The following is a 7,863-nucleotide window of genomic DNA, read 5'->3' on the forward strand; positions in this document are numbered from 1 at the left end:
CAGCACTTTGGGAGGTCAAGGCTGGCAGATCATGAGCTCAGGAGACCGAGACTATCCTCCTCCCATTCTCATGTAAGTTTTCTTCTTTGGAATCCACTCTTAGTCTGATAAGGGTTTCTTTATAGGAAATTAGCCTTCTTGCTTGCTGTTTTTAGAATTTTTCTTTCTGTATTTCACTTTAGGTCGTTTGACTATTATATGCCTTGAAGATGACTATTTTGCATTTTGTCTTTTTAGGGATTTCTGAGGCTTTTCTATATGGATGTCTAAATCTCTTGCTAAACTTGAAAACTTTTCATCTATTACTTCACTAAATAGGTTTTCTTGCCCTTTTGTTACATCTTAGCCTTCTGCAATACAGATAATTCAAGTATTTGGCTGTTTTGCAGTCTCCCATGTGTCTCATTCATATAATTATTTGTTTTTCTGACTTCTTTGTACTGTTTTTCAAAATTCCTCTATATCTTACTGAGCTTCATGAGTATTGACATTTTGATTTATTTTTTTTAGAATTGTATGAATTTCTTTTTGTTTCATTCTGTGGCTGAAGAATTATAGCATTCCTTTGGAGATGTCATATTTTCAGGGATGCAAAAGCAATTTTCAAATCAATAAATGTGATACCTCACATTAACAGAATGAAAAAAACTATATAATCATTTCAATAGAGGTACACAAAAGCATTTGATAAAATTCAACATCTCTTCATAATAAAACTCTCAATAAGCTATGCATATAAAGGCCATATATTACAAACCTATAGCTAACATTTTATTGATAAAAGAAGAGTTGAAAGCTTTTCCTCTAGAACTGGAACTTAAAAAGGATACCCACTTTCACAATTGTTACTCAATTGTTTCAAGAATCCTCACTGAAACAATCAGACAAGAGAAATAAATAAAAGGCATCCGAATTGAAAAAGAGAATGTCAATTGTCCCTCTTTGCAGACAACATGATCTTATATTTAGAAAAACAAAATGACAAAAAAAGTCATAACTGATGAATAAATTTAGGATACAACATCAATATACAAAAATTGGTGATATTTGTATACACTAGTAACAAAATAGCCAAAAAGGAAATCAAACAAGCAATTACATTTAAAATAGCTACAAAAAGTATTTATGAACATATTTTACCAAGGAGGTGAAAGATCTCTATAAGAAAAACTATAGAACACTGATGAAAGCAATCGAAGAGGACACTAACAAATGAGAAGACATTCCATGTTCATGAATTGGAAAAATTAATATTGTTAATCATATTGCCCAAAGCAGTCTACAGAATCAAACAATGTTCATAAAAATGTCATTGCCATTTTTCACAGAAATAGAAAAAACAATTCTAAAATTTACATAAAACCAAAAAAAGAGCCAGAGCAGCCAAAGCAATCCTGAGTAAAATGAACAAACCTGGAACCATCACCTTCCTGGTGATGTATTAGAAAGCTATAGTAAATGTATTAGAAAGCTATAGTAAAGAAAACAGCATAGTATTTGTATGAAAATGGCCACGTAGACTAATGGAACAGAATGGAGAACTCAGAAATAAATCTACGTATTTGCAGGCAACCGATCTTTGACAAAGCTGTTAGGAACATACATTGGGAAAAGGACAGTTTGTTCAATAATTGTGCTGGGAAAACTGGATAACCATATGTAGAAAAAAGGAACCAGACCCCTATTTCTCACCATATAAAAAAATCAACTCAAGATTATGTAGGGGTTGAGTAAGGGTAGTGGGAAAAATTATAAGAGAAAAATTATAGAGAAAAGGATGCAAACTTTCTGGAAGACCGAAAGGTTTTTTACTCAGGATTCCTCTAATAAAAGGCAATTTGAAGCAGTATTGCCATTATCTATGGACCTGCAAATAGCACTCTCTGATTACACAGGCCATATAGATTACATCCTTTCTGCTGACAAGCTCCTTCAGTTCTTATCTTGTACTTTTGTGGTTTTGCCTACAAAAATATCTCATTCCCTATATATAACGCTTTAACGCTGTTTGCTGAGGGATCTGGTAAAATGGAAAAGCAGCTGTTTGGTGAAGACCACATAATTCCCTCACTCAATCTGGATGGACTAGCACTCTGCTAGCTGAGATCAGAGCTTTGATATTGGTCTTCGAAACTTTTCCCACTCAGCCCATCAATATTGTTAGTGACTCTGCTTACTCTGTTTATTTATTACAGAACCTCAAGATAGACCTAACTAAATCTACAACCATACCACCTTCAACGTACCCAATCTCATCTGATCTTGGAAGCTAAGCGGGGTTGGGCCTGGTTAGTACTTGGATGGGAGAACACCCAGGAATATCAGGTGCTGTAGGCTTTTGCAAAAACCTCTGGCTTTCCAAGAAGGCTTGTGTCCTTTTCTATATAATTTTTCTTTTATAATTTATCCCACCATCCTGACCAAACCCCTACAAAGATGGATTAAAGACTTAGATTTAAGGGCTGAAACTATAAAATGACTGGAAGAAAACTAGAGAAAATCACTTCAGGAGACTAGTCTAGGCAAATATTTTATGGTCAAGAACTCAAAACAAAACTCAAAAGAAACAGTCAGTAGAGTGAATCGGCAACCAACAGAATGGGAAAAAATTTTTGCAGTCTACCCATCTGACAAGGGGCTGATATCCAGAATTTACAAAGAACTAAAGCAGATCTACAAGAAAAAAACAAACAAGCCCATTCAAAAATGGGCAAAGGATATGAACAGATACTTTACAAAAGAAGACATACGGGAGGCCAACAAACATATGAAAAAATGCTCATCATCACTGGTCATCAGAGAAATGCAAATCAAAACCACATTGAGATACCATCTCACACCAGTTAGAATGGCGATCATTAAAAAATCGGGAAACAACAGATGCTGGAGAGGATGTGGAGAAATAGGAACACTTTTACACTGTTGGTGGGAATGTAAATTAATTCAACCATTGTGGAAGACAGTGTGGCGATTCCTCAAGGACCTAAAAATAGAAATCCCATTTGACCCAGCAATCCCATTACTGGGTATATATCCAAAGGATTATATATCATTCTACTACAAGGACACGTGCACACGAATGTTCATTGCAGCACTGTTTACAATAGCAAAGACTGGAACCAACCCAAATGCCCAACGATGATAGACTGGATAGGGAAAATGTGGTACATATACACCATGGAATATTATGCAGCCATCAAAAACGATGAGTTCACGTCCTTTGTAGGGACATGGATGAACCTGGAAACCATCATTCTCAGCAAACTGACACAAGAGCAGAAAATCAAACACCGTATATTCTTGCTCATAGGCGGGTGTTGAACAATGAGAACACATGGACACAGGGAGGGGAGCACTACACACTGGGATCCGTTGGGGGGAAATGGGGGAGGGGCGGGGGGGTGAGGAGGTGGGAAGAGATAGCATGGGGAGAAATAACAGATACAGGTGAGGGGACGGAAGGAAGCAAAGCACACTGCCATGTGTGTACCTATGCAACAATCTTGCATGTTCATCACATGTACCCCAAAACCTAAAATGCAATAAAAATAAATAAATAAATAAATAAATAAATAAAAAACAACTCAAAACACAGAAAACAGAAACAAAAATAGACAAATAAGACTATATTAAACTGAAAAGCTTCTGCACAGACAAAAAAAAAGATAACAGCATAGTTATAATTTCTTTAAAGGGAGCAATTATTTGTAAATCATTCATCTGACATGGGACTACTATCTGGATATATATTAAAAAACTCAAACAACTCCACAGTAAAAAAAAAACTAAAATATTTTATTAAAAATAGGCAAAAGACATGAATAGACATTTGTCAGAAGACATATAAATGGTCAACAGGTATATGAAAAAAATTCAACATCACTAATTATCAGGAAATTGCAAATTAAAACCACAAAGAAATATCACCTTATTTCAGTTAGAATAGCTAGTATTAAAAAGATAAAATAGTAACAGGTATTGGTAAGGATGTAGAGAAAGTGAATGCTTGTATGCTGTTGGTAGGAATACAAATTAGTACAGCCACTATGGAAATTGGTATGGAGATTTCTCAAAAAATTACAGATTGAACTACCACAAATTCAGCAATCCAACTTCTGGGTATTTATCCAAAGGAAATGAAATGAATATATTAAAGGGAAACATCACTCCCACACTTATTGTAGCACTATTAGCAGTAGCAAAGATAAGGAGTTAACTTGTGTCTATCAATAGACAAATGGATAAAGAAAATGTGGTACATATATACAGTAAAATACTATGCAACCATAAAACTTTATGAAATCATGTTGTTTGCAGCAGTATGGATGGAACTGGAGTTACTAAGTGAAATAACTCAGGCACAGAAAGACAAATATTGCATGTTCTCATTTATACTTGGGTGTTTGAAAAGTTGACCACATTGAAATAGGGTGTGAAATGACAGATACCAGAAGTAGGAAGGGCATATATTGGGTGTAGCAGGGATGAAGACAGGATGGTTAAAGTATAGATAGAAAGAATAAGTTCTAATGTTTCATAGCAGAGTCAGGTGACTATAGTTACCAACAATGTATTTTTTTTTTTTTCAAAATAGCTAGAAGAGAGAACCTGAAATGTACTCAACACACAGAAATTATAAATACTCAGGTGATAGACTTCCTGAATACCCTGACATGATCATTACACATTCTAGGCACATAACAGAATTTTACATAAAGCCTGTAAATAATATATCATTATGTCAACACAAATTATAGACATTAAAAATATATTTCAGTTGGTGAAAATACAACTTTAAAAAATGTGTGAAATATAAAGACAACAGTCATGAGAAGAAAATTTATAGAATTAAATTCATATATTAGAAAAGGAGAAAGGTGTAAAATAATTAATCTAAACTTATACATAGTGGGCCAGGCACAGTGACTTAACACTTGTAATGGTAACAATTTGGGAGGCCAAGGCAGTAGGATGACTTGAGACCAAAAGTTTGAGAAGAGCTGGGCAACATAGTAAAACTCCATCTCTGAAAGAAAAAAAAATAGCCAGGTTTGGTTGCACATGCTTATAATCCTGGCTACTTTGGGGGACTGAGGTAGGAGGATCCTTTCAGCCCAGCAGGTGGAGGCTACAGTGAGGCCTGTTTGCACCACTATACTCCAGCCTGGATGAGAGTGAGACCTTGTCTCAAAATAAATAAATAAATATGTATATAGAGTGAACTAGAGAAGAAAGAATAATATATGTCTAGAGTAAGCAGAAAAACAAAGTAGAGCAGAAATCACTAAAATTGAAAACACGAAGAACAAGAGATGATAGCAATGAAACAAAAAAAACCCGTTTTTGAAATGATTAATTAAATTGGTAAATTTCTGCCTAGGCTAACAAAAAACATAGAGCAGATACATATTACTAAAATCAAAAATGAAAAGTGGTTATCAATGCTGATTCTAGGAACATAAAAGGAAAATAAAGCAATAACTTTATGCCTCCATATTTGATAACTTATTTGTAATAGACCAGTTCCTTGAAAGACAAACCATCAAAACTGACAAAAATAGAAATTAATTATACAAACAGGTCTATATCAATTAAAGAAATTAAAATGTAATTAGCAACTAATAACCTTCTAAAAATGAAACAGAAGGCTCAGATTATTTGATTGGTGCATTCTATCAAACATTTAAGGAAGAAATTATACCAATTATTTGCAATTTCCTCCACAAAATTACAAGACAGAGAATACTTCCTAATTCATTTTTTGAAGCCAGCATTACCTGTATTGAAACACACACGTATAAAATGCTACAAGAAAGGAAAACCACAAACCAGTATCTCTAACGATAGATGCAAATTCCTCAACAATACATTAGCTAATTGAATCCAACATTGTATAAAAGGAATTATATACTACAGAAAAATGATATTTATTCCAGATATGAAAAGCAATTCAATACCAGAAATTCAGTTAATGTAATCCTCCACATCAATAGACTAAAGAACAAAAATTTCATGACTATATCAATAGAGGTAGCAAAAACATTCAACATAATCCAGCCCTGATTAATAACTTTTTAAAATATCAGCAAAAAAAAAAAAAAATACAGGGGAACTTCAACTTGATAAAGAACATTTGCAAAAACCCTGTAGTTATCATCTTCATTTTTAACAGTGTGAAACTAGCTACTTTCCTCCTAAGATTAGGAAAAAGTCAGGAATGTCCCTTCTCATAACTCCCATTCAACATCATACAGAAAGCTTTAGTTAATGCAATAAGACAGAACAAGGAAATAAAGTGTACACAGCTTGAGAATGAAGAAATAAATCTGACTTTCTTCATAGAAGACATGATTGTCTATGTAGTAAATATCAAAGAATCAATAAAAATTCTCTTGGTACTAACAAGTGATCATAGCAAAGTCACATGGCACAGGGGTAATATATATAAGTTCATTGCTTTCATACATACCAGTAATGAATGATAATTTGAAATCAAGACAATTTGAAATTAAGGACATTTACGATAGTAGCCCAAAATGAAATTAATCCATAGGTATAAATTTAACAAAATATGTAGAAGTTCTACCTATTAAAAATTTCAAAACTCTAATAAAAGAAATTAAAGATTTAGGTAAATGGATTATGAATAGTGGGATCCAGGTTTCCTAGTCTTACAGTGACAATTTGATAGTAAGGTAAGGAGAGAATGCTACAATTATCTAAATGGTAATATATTCAAGTTGGAAACATAACAAAAACTCATGTTTAGGTCAATATATCTATAGGGGATACATCATATAGAAATATTTATACATATATTTGCATAGCTATGGGTTAATTATTCTGTAAGTTCAGAAAGTGATATGGTTTGGAACTCTGTCCCCATCTAAATCTCATGTTGAATTATATTCCCCAGTGTTGAAGTTAGGGCCTAGTGGGAGGTGATTGAATTAAGAGGGTGGATTTCTCATGAATGGTTTAATACAATCTTCCTTGGTACAATATAGTGAGTGAGTTCTCATGAGATCTGGTTGTTTAAAAGTGTGTAGCACCTCCTCTCTTGGTCTCTCTTCCTCCTGCTCTAGCCATGTAAGATATGTCTGCCTCCCCTTCACATTCTGCTATGACTGAAAGTTTCCTGAGGCCTCCATAGTAACCATTATGCTTCCTGTACAGACTGTGGAACTGTGAGCAAATTAAACATCTTTTCTTTATAAATTATCCAGTCTCAGGTAATTCTTTATAGGAGTGCAAGTACGGACTATTACAGAACGCATAGGGAAATGTTACCCCAATAGCAAAAAGCATACCTAGCACCCAATTTGATCTCCAACACTATTCTCCAGTAGAAGGATCCTGAGTTTTTTGGAGAAATAACTGATTCTAGAACTGACAGAGGAATGATACGAGATATACTTGGAGTATCTTATAACGCCAGGAAGAAAGTCAGGGATTAAAAAAAAAAGGGAAAAAATTAATAAATAAAAACAGCAGCAACGACAGCGAAGCCCACTACTTCTTCAGTGATGTGTGCATGTCAAAGGGACATAGGAGCACAAAATACCTACTCAAGACTCTCATGTTCATCAAAAACCTGGAAAGTCTGAAATTTCCCAATTCAAACCAAATAAAGCAGTATTAAACTATAACCCAGGGTATAAAATAAACATTCATGAGTTTATACAGATATCAATAAATTATTGAATGAATAAACAAATGGTAGTTATATGGTCTGGCTCTGTGTCCCAACCCAAATTTAATCTCAAATTGTAATCCCAGTGTGTTGAGGGAGGGATCTGGTGGGAGGTGATTGGATTATGGAGTAGGTTTCCCCCATGTTGTTCTTGTGATCAACATCTGACG

At 34.1% G+C, this 7,863-nt stretch overlaps 1 pseudogene; it reads left to right on the plus strand.

Moving 5' to 3' along the window:
- The first annotated feature begins 2,218 nt into the window (after window positions 1–2,218).
- Window positions 2,219–2,337, plus strand: LOC120365864 (5S ribosomal RNA; annotated as a pseudogene).
- The last annotated feature ends 5,526 nt before the right edge of the window (window positions 2,338–7,863 follow it).

Source organism: Saimiri boliviensis, chromosome 16, assembly GCF_048565385.1.
Source record: "Saimiri boliviensis isolate mSaiBol1 chromosome 16, mSaiBol1.pri, whole genome shotgun sequence".
Taxonomy (NCBI): domain Eukaryota; kingdom Metazoa; phylum Chordata; class Mammalia; order Primates; family Cebidae; genus Saimiri; species Saimiri boliviensis.